Source organism: Spinacia oleracea, chromosome 1 (genome assembly GCF_020520425.1).
Source record: "Spinacia oleracea cultivar Varoflay chromosome 1, BTI_SOV_V1, whole genome shotgun sequence".
Lineage (NCBI taxonomy): Eukaryota > Viridiplantae > Streptophyta > Magnoliopsida > Caryophyllales > Amaranthaceae > Spinacia > Spinacia oleracea.
The window spans coordinates 61,239,556-61,256,041 of NC_079487.1; the positions used below are offsets into that span (position 1 = coordinate 61,239,556).

General features: G+C 36.6%; 1 long non-coding RNA gene across 14 annotated transcripts; it reads right to left on the reverse strand.

Annotated features, from left to right (window-relative positions):
- Positions 1–213: 213 nt before the first annotated feature.
- Positions 214–12,617, reverse strand: LOC110795355 (uncharacterized). Of its 14 annotated transcripts, XR_008932267.1 has the most exons (11): positions 12,378–12,617; positions 11,874–11,944; positions 10,067–10,161; positions 9,840–9,960; positions 9,644–9,749; positions 9,444–9,557; positions 4,584–8,175; positions 3,802–3,910; positions 3,151–3,214; positions 2,285–2,474; positions 214–473 (listed from the first exon to the last, which is right to left on the reverse strand). It is a non-coding gene; the product is annotated as an uncharacterized lncRNA (long non-coding RNA). The 14 variants fall into 14 exon arrangements; XR_008932315.1 differs by having other exon boundaries at positions 9,840–10,161; positions 12,378–12,616; XR_008932324.1 differs by having other exon boundaries at positions 9,840–10,190; positions 12,378–12,616.
- Between the last annotated feature and the right edge of the window lie 3,869 nt (positions 12,618–16,486).

Consider the following 16,486-nt stretch of genomic DNA (forward strand, 5'->3'; position numbering starts at 1 on the left):
AGGGAAACTTATGTGAAACTTATAAGTTGCCCATGTTGCAAACAAGGGCAACTTATAAGCTTCACATAAGTTGCTCTTGTTGCAAACAGGGGCAACTTTTTAGTTTTTTTTTATAAAAAAAAAAAAAAAATCTGCAATATAATTCCTAATATTCTGCAATATAATTTCTGATTTTGCAATATAAAATTCTGCATTATAATTTATAGAATACAGTTTCATCAAACATCAGCTTGACATTCCTCAAAAATGATATGAATTTCAAATTTCCAATAATATATATTACTGAATTAATTCAAATGTAATTAATTAAATCGATAAATAACAAAATAATGTAAGAGTCACGCATAACTATAAGCCTGCTCTATTTATTACACTGAAGGTATTTCACAATCGTTGAAGTACGTAGCCCACTTGTCTCGAACTTCATCCAACTCCTCTTTGGTAAAAGGCCCCTCCCTTGGAGTTTTGAAAACCTTTAAAAGAACAACGTACATGCAAACCAATAAATTAAATTAAGTTTCATATGCGAAAACAAAAATTATATTGGTCACGAAAATAACTTTATGAGTGTACTAAGATTCATTTCAAGTTCTTTATGCACATCTAAGGCTCATTTGGCTCGATATAGATCATATTTGGCCAAAAATGTCATTTTCGATCCCAAATATCAACAAATGAACCTAAGGACACTTTCTAAATCTTTTTCATGATTCATATGGTTAGTTATATGTTTATAAGACTCATTTCAAGTTCGTTATTCACGCCTATGGGTCAATTGGGTCGATATAGGTCATTTATGGCCAAAAATGGCATTTTTGAACCCAACTACCAACAAACGAACCTCTTTCCACATTCTTACCCTTTTTCATGATTTATATGATTAGTCAGATGATTATAAGACTCATTTCAAGTTCGTTATGCATGCCTATTAGTCATTTGGGTCGATATAGGTCATTTATGGCCAAAAATGGCATTTTCAATCCCAACTACCAACAAACGAACTTATATCCACATTCTAAACCTTTTTCATGATTTAGATTATTACTTATATGATTATAAGACTCATTTCAAGTTCGTTATGCACGCCTATGGTTCATTTCGGTCGATATAGGTCATTTATGGCCAAAAATGGCATTTTTGATCCCAACTACCAACAAACGAACCTATTTCCACATTCTAACCTTTTTTCATGATTCATATGATTAGTTATATGTTTATGAAACTCATTTGGAGTTCGTTATGCAAGCCTAAGGGTCATTTGGGTCGATATAGGTCATTTATGGCCAAAAATGGCATTTTCAATCCCAACTACCAACAAACGAACCTATTTCTACATTCTAACCCTTTTTCATGATTCATATGATTAGTTATATGTTTATGAAACTCATTTCAAGTTCGTTATGCACGCCTGTGGGTCATTTGGGTCGATATAGGTCATTTATTGCCAAAAATGGCATTTTCAATCCCAACTACCAACTAACGACCCTATTTCCACATTCTAAACCTTTTTAATGATTCATATGATTAGTTATATGTTTATGAAACTCATTTCAAGTTCGTTATGCACGCCTATGGTTCATTTGGGTCGATATAGGTCATTTATGGCCAAAAATGGCATTTTCGATCCCAGCTATCAACAAACGAACTTATATTAAAATTTTAAACCTTTTTAATGATTCATATGATTAGTTATATGTTTATAATACTCATTTCAAGTTCGTTATGCACGCCTATGGTTCATTTGGGTCGATATAGGTCATTTATGGCCAAAAATGGCATTTTCGATCCCAACTATCAACAAACGAACTTATATTCATATTCTAAACATTTTTCATGATTCATATGATTAGTTATATGTTTATAAGACTCATTTTAAGTTCGTTATGCACGCCTATGGGTCATTTGGGTCGATATAGGTCATTTGTGGCAAAAAATGGCATTTTCGAACCCAACTACCAACAAACGAACCTCTTTCCACATTCTAACCCTTTTTCATGATTTATATGATTAGTAAGATGATTATAAGACTCATTTCAAGTTCGTTATGCACGCCTATTGGTCATTTGGGTCGATATAGGTCATTTATTGCCAAAAATGGCATTTTCAATCCCAACTACCAACAAACGAACTTATATCCACATTCTAAACCTTTTTCATGATTTAGATGATTAGTTATATGATTATAAGACTCATTTCAAGTTCGTTAAGCACGCCTATGGTTCTAAACATGTAAATTTTGTAAAAGAAACCAAATTCGAGAAAATAAGTGAAGCTCGTACTTTACCTCCGTCTATAACGCCGCCATAGTCACGATAGTTAATAGATCAGAAAGTTTTCACTCTGTTCATTTCTGAAAATTGTAAATCTGACCATTCTTTATCAATTGCTGGAGAGCAGATTTGGCTTCTTCAAGAGTCTCAACAGCATGCCCTTCTTCAAACGATATCCTCTGTATGTTGAACTCCACTGCAGTACTACAAAACATCAGAAAATTGCATTAGTATAGTGTTCATTGGTGTAGTTCTAGGACATATATTGATAATCGTTTACTTTCTAGCAATATTCATTGGTGTAATGTTTGTGTGCACGGAAACATGCAATCGACGAGAGGAGAAGTGACAGAAAAATACACAAATCACTAATCAAAAGCCGGTGCAGCCACCCAGACAGGCTACTGCCATCACTTCTGATGTTCAGCCACCAGAATCTGCTACTGCAAGTTCTAATGTCCTAATGTTCTAATGTTCTAATCTGCTACTGCAAGTTCTAAGTTCTAATCTATTACTCTAAGTTCTAAGTTCTAATCTTCTACTCCAAGTTCCAAGTTCTAATCTTCTATTGCAAGTTTTAAAGGGAAGCAGGAGCATTATTGACCCACTCATGTTAAATGAATACCTAAAAGCTAGAGTTGCGAAGAAGAAAAGCATTATTGACACACTTCTGATGTTCATCCACCAGAATCTACTACTGCAAGTTCTAATGTCCTAATGTTCTAATCTGCTACTGCAAGTTCTTAATTCTAATCTACTACTCTAAGTTCTAATCTTCTATTGAAAGTTTTAAAGGGAAGCAGAAGCATTATTGACCCACTCATGTTAAATGAATACCTAAAAACAAGAGTTGCGAAGAAGAAAGGCATAAGCTACGTACCTCAATTTTCACATCAGTTCAAATGTTTTGCAACTCGGCACTTAGCAGGACTTGCATCGATTGTCTGGGAACATGAAACCAACCAAGCAGCTCTTCTTTGAGAAGGAGGTGAATAATGATGTAAGAAGAGCAAGCATGCAAGCATAGTCATAATCAAACAAATCCAAGGGAATTTCAGAAAAAAAAAGGATATTTATTTCTTCATCATTTAGAATTAAGATCCAAAACTACAAAGAATTTTAATACTACTGTACTGAAACACCAAAAACATCGTACACATAACACCATGTAAGTCTACAGTAAACCAGATTATCAACTACTACGTAAGAAACATCACAAAGAGAAAGGAATCAGGAGATATCATCTTCCACTGAGCGTGGCAGCTAACCAGCATCATTGTTCATCACAAACATCAAGTTAAACAATAGGCAAGTTATGGACAATTCGAAGGATAATCACTTAAGTATCAGACTATCAGGCTTATGGTTCGTATTATGTAACTTGAAAAGGCCAGGCAAAGCCAAGAGATGGATAAAAAGGCATTTATCAACCATATTCAACAAGTGATGCAAAGGATAATAAGTATTGTATGGTCAACTAAGAAATTAGACAAGAGTAAAACACTAACATTGGCATAGAATAAGAACTTACAGTATGGCTAATGAGCATTTTGGATTCAAGCAGTTTCCATTCATCCAGTACAAAAAATCTGTCGGGTTCATCCGAGCATATTCACTATGTCGATACTCACATTCTCTTCCTTGCAGACAAGCAGAGTAATATCAAGAGCATGTCAGATAAACAGAGCAAAACATTCACCATTTTAGACCAATCAACCATTCAACGAATTTAGCTCAGACATCATTTTTACCAGCTCGTCATATGTTTATAAACGCATCAATAAAGAACATATAACCTAATCAACTAAAGCTACTGATCAGCCACGACAAAAATAAATAAAAATTATTAAATTATAACAAGAATCAAACCAAAAACATAACCCTAAAATCGAAACAAAATCTTTTCACCAGCTCAGAGATCCAAACAAAAATACATGTTTGAAATAGAAAATGTCATTAAGTTACTTCGAGAGGTGACGAAAAACAGATTTCGAAAGGCTTTAAACTTCTAAGACATTCTGGTCTTAGATTGTGATCAAGTCTGAAAGGAATTAGAGGATGTTGTCTACAAGAATTGTGTTTTACCAACATAACTGAAGAGTTGCACAAATAATTTATCTGACAAGACACTGAACTAATACAGTCAATTAACCAAGAATTCTTTGAATTATCCCTCTATCCATTTCGAATTATTGGACCACTTAGATAACTGATTCCATTGCAATTGAAAGAAATCATTTGCACCACGGAAAAAAATGATAAATAAATCAATCAATCAATTGAAAGCCCAAAAATAGAAAGATGAACAATTACCTGAGTAAGCTGCTGAATTTTGGAGTCAATAGGGAAAGGAGGAGCGGGATTATCAGTAGTTCCATCAGGCGTAACAGCAACAGGCGGTGTGGGAGCGGTGGTCACAGCGCGACGGCGCTGAAGAGAAGAGAGGAGAGGAGATCGGTGAAGTTGACCAGAGGCATCGCCGGGAGAAGTTGTTTGGGTTTAGAGGAGCAGCGAGGAAGGAGGGAGCAAAGGGAGCAGCGAGGAAGGAGGGAGCATCTTAGGTCTAAGAGATGCGCTTCCCACGAAAAGGAGGGAAATGATTTAATTTTTGATTTTTTTTAACATTTTTTTTGTCAAAAGATGCACTTGTCAAATTAGAGCAACTTTTAAAGGGCAACTTATGATGTTTTTTCCTCTAGTGAATTCTCGTAGAAGGTGAAATCTACGAAGTACATGTTTGACTCTTTGGTGGTGTCTAAGCTCCTTCGCATGTGTAATAGCTCCATTATTGTCATAATATAGAGCTACTGGTCCTTTAATGGAGGGGACCACACCAAGCTCACCCATGAACTTCCTTATCCAAATTTCTTCCTTTGCTGCTTCATGTGCAGCAATGTAATCCGCTTCAGTTGTAGAATCCGCAATAGTGCTTTGCCTGGCACTTTTCCAGCTTACTGCTCCTCCGTTGAGGCAGAAGACAAACCCAGACTGTGATCTGAAATCATCTTTGTCGTTTTAGAAACTTGTGTCCGTATAGCCTTTAACAATTAATTCATCATCTCCACCATAGACCAGGAAATCATCTTTATGCCTTTTTCAGGTACTTCGGAATGTTCTTGGCAGCAGTCGAATGTGCCTCTGCTGGGTCTGACTGGTATCTACTCGTAGAACTGAGTGCGTACGCAACATCCGGGCGTGTACATATCATAGCATATATTATTGGACCAATCAATGATGCATATGGAATCCCACTCATTCGTCTTCGCTCATCTAGTGTTTTTGGGCACTAAGTCTTGCTTAGATTCATTCCATGAGACATGGGTAGGTAGCCTCGCTTGGAGTCAGCCATTTTGAACCTTTCAAGCACCTTATTGATATAAGTGCGTTGACTGAGTCCAATCATCTTCTTAGATCTATCTCTGTAAATCTTGATGCCCAGTATGTACTGTGCTTCTCCTAGGTCCTTCTTCAAAAAACATTTCCCAAGCCAAATCTTGACAGAGTTTAACATAGGAATGTCATTTCCGATAAGTAATATGTCGTCGACATATAATACTAGAAAAGCAATTTTGCTCCCACTGACCTTCTTGTATACACAAGATTCGTCTGCGTTCTTGATGAAACCAAAGTCACTGACTGCTTCATCAAAACGTATATTCCAGCTCCTTGATGCTTGCTTCAATCCGTAGATTGATTTCTTAAGCTTGCATACCTTTTTAGCATTCTTTGGATCCTCAAAACCCTCAGGCTGTGTCATAAACACAGTTTCTGTTAAAATGTCCTTTAAGAAAGCGGTTTTAACATCCATCTGCCATATTCGTAATCGTAATATGCAGCGATTGCTAACATTATCCGATTAGACTTTAGCATTGCAACTGGTGAAAAGGTTTCATCGTAATCCACACCGTGGACTTGCCTGTAACCTTTTGCAACCAATCTAGCTTTGAAAACTTCTAGTTTCCCATCCTTGTCCTTTTTCAGTTTGAAAACCCATTTGCTTCCTATGGCTTGGTAGCCATCTGACAAATCGACCAAATCACAAACTTGGTTTTCAGACATGGAGTCTAATTTAGATTGCATGGCTTATTTCCATTGCTTGGAGTTAGGGCTCGTCATAGCTTGTTTGTAAGTCGTGAGTTCATCACTTTCAAGTAATAGAACTTCATAGCTCTCGTTCGTCAAAATACCTAAGTACCTTTCCTGTCGAGATCTATATCTCTGCGATCTCCGCGGGGTTACATTTCTAGATGGTCCTTGATTCTCACCAGATACTTCTAAAGATCTCTGAGCTTCATCCTGAATGTCATCTTGAGCATTCTCTAGAGTTTGTTGTTCGACTCGAATTTCTCCGAGGTCTACTTTTCTCCCACTTGTCATTTTGGAAATGTGATTAATTTCCAAAAAGATACCATCTCGAGAAACAAACACCTTGTTCTCAGATGTATTTTAGAAGTAATACCCCTTTGTTACCTTTGGGTAGCCCACAAGGATACATTTGTCAAATTTCTTGATGTTTGTCTGAAATTAATCGTTTGACGTATACTTCACAACCCCAAATCTTAAGAAAATACACTTTTGGAGGCTTTCCAAACCATAACTCATATGGAGTCTTTTCGACAACTTTAGACGGAGCTTTATTTAGTGTGAGTGCAGCTGTGTTTAGTGCATGTCCCCAAAATTCTATTGGAAGCTCGGCCTGACCCATCATTGATCAAACCATGTCTAGCAAGGTCCTGTTCCTCCGTTCTGACACACCATTCCATTGAGGTGTCCCAGGAGGAGTCAATTCTGACAAGATTCCACAATCTTTCAGATGGTCAGTAAATTCATAGCTCAGATATTCACCGCCTCTATCAGACCGCAGTGCTTTAATCTTCTTGACTAGTTGATTCTCTACTTCACTCTAAAGTTCCTTGAATTTGTCAAAGGACTCATACTTATGCTTCATTAGGTAGACATAACGATATCTACTGAAGTCATCAGTAAAAGTGATAAAGTAGCTGAAACCACCTCTAGCATTTGAACTCATTGATCCACATACATCTGTATGGATTAATCCCAATGGATCATTTACTCTTTGTCCAACTTTAGAGAAAGGTTGCTTTGTCATTTTCCTAAGTAAGCATGATTCGCATTTACCAAAATCCACTAAAGTCAAATGGTTCTAGAATTCCTTCTTTCTGAAGTTTGTTAATAATCGAGTCGCCTCTAATTTTTTCGAACATTTTTATTAAATTTGTTAATAATCGAGTCGCCTAATATACTAAGAGGCGACACGAAAGATGTTTTGCACAATTATTTTTATTAAGCCAATTACCTTTAGAGTCGCCTCTTAATGTTACAGGCGATACAAAAAGTATTTTCCGAATTATTTTTTAAAAGTTTTTACCCATTTTGAGTCGCCTATTATACCAAAAGGCGACACCGAAAGTATTATTTAAAAAAAAATATATATTAATTAACCATAAGGAGTCACATGTAATTATAGGAGGCGACACCTAAAAGTGTGTATTATGTTTTTAGTTTTTTTTAATTTTGTTCTCGCTAATTTAAATTATTTCTACGTACGTAATAAATTCAAAATAATAATAAATAGAGCTGAGATTTGCAGAATTGCGAAAATATTTTTGTATTAATTCAAACAAGAAAGTTGGTTCAACGTACAATTGTAAATAATTGTATTCCAAAAAATAACCTAATTTCTATCTCTGAAAACTAGAAAATGACTACAAACAACTTCTAATAAAATATCTACTCCATTTTTCTCGAACATCATTGATCTCCTCTTGAGTGTACGGGTTTGGAGAAAATATATGTACTTCAACAAAATTCAAAAACATGCAGGCAGCAGTAGACATCGAAAATCTGCTATGAAGATCTGCTATTTAACTGACATGTACTGAATCTGCATCAGGTTAAGACAGTAAACAATAACAGATGTTAAAAACTGATGCAGATTAAAGTGTCTACTGACATGAATTGATGCAGATTAAAAGTACAGGGGGTGTTGGTCAAGTGGAAACACCTATCAAACTTTTCTCATGATTTGCAGGCGCTGCTAATTGATCCATGTATAAGAGGGACCTTGAATGTTCTTAATTCATGTGAGAAGGCAATTTCTGTATAGAGGGTTGTTCTCACGTCATCCTGCTGTGCTATACGCTACTGAGATGATGCACCACAAGTGTCTCCTTTAAATGAGTCACATTGGAGTGATCCTGAGTACTACAAGCGCTACAATGTATGCTAAGCTGCTAACTATTTCTATATTATGTACTGAATTACTCTAAGTTATTACACTCACCTTATCAGTGTCTAATTAAAAGAATCCATGGTAAACTATTTCTGTTACTGGCTACTATGATATCACCAGAATAACGTAACTAGTCTGTAAATTTTGTGACTTTTTTATACAGGTGCTCAAGGAGAGTATCCAAAACAGGTTATAGGATTTGTTCACATAGATGATGTAATCACTGCAAATGTTTTAGCAATGGAGGAAAGCAAAGCATCTGGAAGGTTAATACGCTCAAGCTCAGTTGCTAGCTGGTTAGATATTGTGAAGATGCTCAAGGAACATTACTATATGAATGCAGCTGCAGGTTATGCTACGAGCTAACTTGACATTGCAGATTCTGCAGGACAGATGCAAGACAGATGCAAATTAATGCAGCGACGAGTTATTCTAGGAGCTAACTTCTGAAAAGGAAAGGCTGCAGTCGAAGGTTTGTACCTCAAACAATATTGTATTATATACCAAGTATTTTTTATTTCTTTTACTAAACATAATAACAATAAATTACCTCCTACAGATATCTCGAGCTTTAGAAGAGAGCAACCAACTTCATGAAACCATTAGATACCTAGGTTTGCCGCCCTATCAACTCTTATTGTAATGTTTGTTTACTGATGGCCTAATGATTTCAGAAGCTTGACAGAAATTTGGTAGTAACAGGCAAACACAAAGCAGTAAGAAAATCACCTTTCCAGCAGCACCAGACTCACAAAGACAAAGATATGCAATTCTGAAAACTCAAAAGTATCTTCTAAAAGAAGGGCATGAAGCTCGATACCCTTGATAAGATGGTTAAAACATATATCTCCAAACTAGAACTTGCAGACACAAATTGCAAATTGAAATCAGAGTTTTCAAAACCTTGAAAAGAAACATACCGATCAAATTCGCAAGAAATTCTTCCACCTTCTAATCCAGTAATTGTCAAATCTTCAAACCCCAACGAGTTGTATAGAGAGAAGAAGCTTCACAAACTTTTGCTAATTCAATTGCTGAGAAAGAAGGAAAAAATTGTGAGAAATAGGAATTGAGAAGATGGCTATTAAAACTTTCACTGCCATCATAGCATACGATTTACCATCATATCAGGTAAGTGGAATATCAAAACCTACAGAATCCGGAGTTCTGACAAAGTTGCAAGATCTCCAGACAACTGACCAATCAAATCCATATTTGCCAATGTTCTGAAACATAACAATCGCCAAATTATTAGTTATCCACAGTTGAACAATGTTGTCTGGAGACTCAATCTGGAAAGTACAGGTACAACTTACATGCCAACAAACGAGAATTTCTATAGGTAATTCCTTCCCAGCTGTTGCTACAAGGATCTCCAGTATTCCAGCTCGGCGGTAAATTCAACCTAGCTTCCTGTTAAGGCCTGTAAAGCAGCAGCTGCACGAACATTCGAAACAATCAGATAGCAAAACCAATTCATTTACAAATTTATCAATCTATTAAGGCATAGAAGATGTTCGTGTAACCATCTTTGAATAAAAACCTATTTTGAGGAATAAGGCATCCGATCCGCATCTGACAATTGATCTGAAATCACATTCCTGTCTCCTAAATGATAGGATAAGGAACCCGAAATATCTGCAAATAAGAGATACTAGCTCCAAGATCTTCAAAGAACATATAAAAAAAATAATTACATTTTGGTTTGTTTTTTCAGGATGCATATAAATTTAATAAATTCCCATTTGTGTTCCCTTATTTTAAACAGTAGGTCAACTGAAGTATGCAACTACGAAATAAAAAGAAATGAGGGAGGGTGAGGTTCTTAGTCAACTGCTTAGAACTCAAATCCCAAAATGTAATCTTCTCTAGGGATACTTGGGAAGTTTAAGCAAACTAAAAAGTTGCATTAAAGGGAATCAGATAAGAGTGTATATATATATATATATATATATATATATATATATATATATATATATATATATATATATATATATATATATATATATCGTTGAATAAATTTAGAACATGTTTGAATAAATTTAGAACATGCTTGAATAAATTTAGAACATGCTTAAATAAATTTAGAACACGAGCTTACAAATTTAGAACATGGTTGAATAATTTTAGAACATGCTTGAATTAATCTAGAACATGAGGTTAAAAATTTAGAACATGGTTGAATAATTTTAGAACATGCTTGAATTAATCTAGAACATGAGGTTAAAAATTTAGAACATGGTTGAATAAAATTAAAACATGCTTGAATAAATTTAGAACATGGTTGAATAAATTTAGAACATGAGTTTGAAAATTTAGAACATTGTTGAACAAATATAGAACATAGAGAGTGTAAAAGTGTTCTCACCATAAGAAGTGTTCTCACATAAGGAGGTGTTCTCACCGGATCCCTCCCCTATATATATATATATATATATATATATATATATATATATATAAACAGTTGTGACGAATTTGACTCTAATTAAGAGTTCGGTGTAAAGAAGGCAATCAAAACCACTTAACAAGAAACAAGCAACCACACCTAGCATTTGTATACAATGCTGAGAATTGCACTACTGATGATGATAAAAGGCTTCTGATTGCATAAGGTGGAAGAAATTATCCAATATGTAGAATATTTAGACTCAAACAAGAAAAAGAACAGTAGATCAGAGATCAAAAGACAGAAGACAGAATAACAAACACCACTAACAAGTTATCTCAACAGTGGTGCTCATGACATTGTTAAATGATATAAATCTAGGATAAGAACCTACGGTGTACAATATAGTAAAACACCTACTCTGCCAATCTTTTAATCTAATACTTCGCAGCTAAGGTTTCCTCGAATAAGTAAACTAACAACAAATACTAATGTAAAATTGATTTCTCAAGTCTGGAATACATTAACGAAGCTGGCAAAGTAACCTAATCCATAAACATTACAGGAACTAAGTCACTATAATCCCCTGAGCCCTCAAGCAGGAGAATCCTTGGAATATGCAAAGGTTGGCCATTGAAGTATGTAAAGGTTTACTATTGGACATCTTTTCCCAACCATAAACTCATAGACTTTGGCAAGAACCATACAAGAATCATAAACTCTAAAATTACAAATTGCAAGTTCTATGAAAGTTGATAATTTCGTGCAAGCATAATGAGGGAGATTCGACAACTGGAAAAGATTACCCCTTTCCTTATTAGTACATCCCTTCTTCTGAAAAGCCTACTTACACACCATAAACGTTCAGTCTGTTCTAAATTTCTAATCTTCCTCTCTTCAATCTCATATTACAGTATAAACTAATAAACACAAATTTCTTAAATAGAAATGAAAAAATGCTCACCAAATTGCAGGCAGTTCACTGGTGGCCACTTGCTAATACAATGTCTCATAGAAAATCCTCAAAGGATCTCTCTGCAAACAAGATATCACTCACATTATAACATCAAAGCATATTAATCTGGAATTTATGAGTTGATTAGACAAATGGGTTGTGTGAAATAGGGGAAATCAAATAGAAAAGGGTTTAATTCCAACAATGACAGTTCCTACACAAACTAACCGAATTTCAATCATTTTCCAGTTAGTTCCTCAATTACCTTCAAACCACAAAACATTTAAATCAGCATAAAATTCTAATTTAGCTCAAACCCGCCTGAAGATCGATTCCTTTAAACCCTAACCTCACACCACATAGGCCCGTACAAGTAAAAAAAACCCTAAATTCCCCAAAATACAGAACATGTAAGAAAAATACAACACAATTGCAGCAAAATCAACATGAAGTTCAAAGGAAATCCACAAAAGAATAACAAAAATATATGATTGAAGCTAAAATATTGCCAACCTGGAAAATTGTGAGAGAAATGAACTTTCTAGCTCAAGAGTAGGTTGATGCCATAGCTTCTTCAGGTACAAATCTTGTATCCAGTTCCACAGCGCCTACGTCGACGAGCTTTCACCCTCTTGCTTTTCAGATTGAGAGGGGCGGTAGAGAGACTGGTAGAGCTCGAGAGATCGAGAGAAGAGGTTTTCTTTTTTAATGAAACAAAAGTTGGGAAAGATATTGACCCGGTAACACAAATAAGGGGAGGGATCTTTCCCTGCGTTGTGGGGCCGGTTAATATAACAGGCCCGTTTTGTTTATCTAGCTCTATTGTCCAAATGGTGGGCCTTTTGATACAAAAGAGACCCGTTAAATCAATAACGGCTCTCCGCTTTCTCTAAAAAAAAAAAAAATTAAAATACAAAATAAAGAGAGATAGCCAAATAGGTGTCGCCTATTTTAAATGTACGACACCAAATCTAATAGAGTCTGACTTTGTAACACATGTGACACTAAAAGTATTTTATTTTCTTTTTATAAAAGTATTTAAATTAATAAAATTAAGTAGAGATAGATGTCGCCTATTTTAATGTGCGACACTAAAACTTCTAAAGTCCGATTTATGATATAGGCGACACTAAAATTAATTAATTTAATTTTTAATAATTATTTAAAATAAAATTAAGGAGGAATCGATGTCGCATGTTATGAATATGTGACACTAAAACATTTAGAGTCCAGTTTTAAAAGACAGGCGACACAAACGTATTTAATTTGATTATTAAGAAAAAATTTAAAATAAAAATTAAAGATTGATTGGTGTCGCTGTGAGGGGGTCGAAAAAGCACGAGGCTAATGCGTGACCTCGTCCCTCGTGGGTGTGACGATTCTTTTTATTCAATCAAGTGTAATTGGATTTCCTGTGAGTTTACACCCAATTGACTAGTAATATAGGAGTCGCCATTCAGTTTTTAACGACAATGAGAAAAACTGACAAAACCCGGTTATCGTGACATAAAGGGAGTGCAATTATGTTTGACCACGACGGCCGTAGATTCCCTTGTGATCCCTGGTGTGGGGATCTCTCAACATACACCCGCCAGATAGAGATTGAGGGTTCGGGGGACTGTAACTACCGAGAGGAGTACTCGCTCGTCGATAACTCCAGAGGCAGGATATCCTTACTAGCTCAGCATAAATAATTGAAGGGACATGCGTTAACTATTAAACTAATCTGAGTTGATTTTAGCAACATGCAACATATAATACTAGATCGATCGCGATTATCTGATTTAAATAGCATTAAGGGACCTAGCATGATAATCCAATTTCCCAAAAATATTATATTTGTTAGGCGTGATAGAACAATCAGATTTAGTTAGTTTAACATTTCATAAAAAGGGCGAGGAAAGCAATTAAATCATAGAAAAGGGACACATTACGACGCACCCTTGAGAGGTGCGTCACGGTTCTCAGAAAACTAACCACTTTGACTTTGCTATTTCTCCTTTTTATTTAACGAATCTCAAATTATGGGACAGGATACGTTCTGTTCGATTTATGGATCGATTGCGACAGAACGCGTGAACAATTTCGCAGCGTGAGGCTTAGGCTAGGGGTTGGAGTCAATACTCAGAATATGAATTGTGTGTTGTGATTTCACGTCGAACTTGGGCTATATTTATAGAAAAGAGTTTGTGGAAAGATAGAATTGCAGAGCTCTAATCCACGAAGAATTAGGAAAAAACACGTACCCAGGTAATTCCAGCGCCCAGGCCTGGGCGCCGAAGATTTCAGCGCCCAGAGCCAGGCGTTGAAAATAGGGTCTGGGCTGTTTTCTTAGTCAGATTCGGATTCCTGAAATCCGTAGTGTTTGAGACTTAATCGAGTCTTTTGGTGCGTATCAATTTCATGACGGAATGCGTCTGGGCCCGTTACGAACTCTAGGCTCGTTAGGATTTTAATTAATACGTAACTCTTATTTCCGAATCATATTAGGAATATGATTCTCGCAGTTTTCTATCTCATTTAGGATTTATGTTGGAGTGCAACACCTAATTCTGACAGATTTCTATCTTTTATGACTTGCCACTTTTAGAAGCTACCCTTTACGGCAGTTACTATTTTTAGCAGGTTTCCATAAATAGCAGGTTTCTATAAATAGCAGGTTTCGGGTGAAACGAGAAAGGGTGATTGAGATTCGTTATTTTATAGGAGATGCGTTGTCAAGTGGAGATTTATGTTTTCATCATCGAACCTTCCCTTTCGGGAATGGGGACAAAAGTAGGCGTCTACAGTTAGCCCCCACTTTGACTGAGTCTTGGAGTAAGACGATGGTCAAAGTATTAGACGGAGTGCGTCACACAAGCTATGGTGACCTGTTTTTTGCGAGGGTCTCACGAGCCCCCGAGTGATAACATTTGACTTAAGGGTCATCACTTTGAAGTGTCGACATATCCCTCACATGTCATTGGGATTTGTCAACTGATAGTACAGAAACTTCCTCACTTTGTCATTGGAAGGATCTAAAGGTGCGTAGAAACTCCCTCACTTTGTCATTGGGAGTAGCTACAGATGTTTTCGAAATCAAAGCTGTAAAGTGCAATTGGGCCTGGCCAAGCCCAATCACGAGGTAAAAATGTTTTTAAAGATTCTCATTTTTAGGGTTAGCTAAATGAGAAAACCCCCTTATTTTTATGGGACGTAAAACGAAGGAAAATCCAGCACATCGTTCTTTTTTTTGGAAAAAACGGAAAACCAATTTCTGAATTTTTTTTTGGAAAAAGAAAAGCTACTCACATCGTTCTTTTTTTGGAAAAACGGAAAACCAAAAGCTACTCACATCGTTTTTGGGAAAAACGGAAAACCAAAAGCTACTCACATCGTTTTTGGGAAAAACGGAAAACCAAAAAGAGTTATCGCTGCAGCGACTAAGGACCTGCGCGGTTAGTGACGCAGACCCTGCCGGCTAAAGATGGTGAGCCTGTCCGCTAAGGGTGGACACCCCGTCCGATAGAAGTGGACGAATCTGTTTTGAAATTTGTTTGTGTTTATTTTTTGAAAATAAGGACCTACGTGGTTTGTGCCGTAGACCCCGCCGGCTGAAGATGGCGAGCCTATTTCATTTTGTTTTTGAAGATTCTATTTTTCGAAAACTGAGGACCTGCACAGCTAGTGACGCAGACCCCGCCCGCTGTGGGTGGGCGAGCCCTGTCCGCTGAGGGTGGACGCCCCTGAATTCGTTTTTCAATTTGGGACTCGCGTGGTTCGTGACGCGATCCTGCCTACTAAGATGGGCAAGTTTCCTACTTTTTTCATCGTGATATCTTTTTGAGAATTTCTTTTATTCATTCTTGCAAGAGCGAATTCTTTCGAGGGATGCTCGGATTTAGTTGTAACCTGAACGTGGGTTGACAACGGGTTTAGACGGACCTTTGTCTTGCGACCGTCTGCTTTCGTGGTTTTGAGCTAGTCTTTACGGCTCGGTTTTTGCCACTACTTGGTCTTTGATCGGAGGACCATGCACAAGTGTCAATGACGACCTTTCTCTGAGGTCGTACCTGTTTTTTTTGAGATATCCGGACATGAGATGGTGTATGGCGTAGTCCGGGAATGTGATTTTGATTGTGCGCTCCTCGTTGGAGTATATTTTTTCGAGAGCCCCCAAGCACTGGGGCTCGTCGGTCGTTTTTCGCATCTTGTAATCATGTTTTGGGGTCATGCTCGTATGCGCGAGAGACCTTTTATAGTAGTGTGCTATTTTAGCGAAGCCGTGGAGTGCGACTTCAGTTTTCAGGCGACATCCGGTTTTAGCTTGGCCCGGATTAATCCTTTGACAGACAAACATTTTTTATTTAGGAAACCAACGACTTAACGACACACATTTTTTGGTGTTTCGAAGAATGACCATGATATTTATTTCGATTTGAAAAGTGTACATAAGCATTTTCTGAGACAAGTCTAAGTTTCGACCAAGTTTTAATGTTTACTTTTTGCTTATTTGGGAGCTAAAGGTGCTTTTGGGCTTGATCCTACTTGCAATAGGGCCTCATGTTTAGCAACACGGTTTTAAGTCCTTTCCTGTTCCGCGTTTTGTGAAATCTGGGCCTTGGGCTGAATTTCCGGCGCCT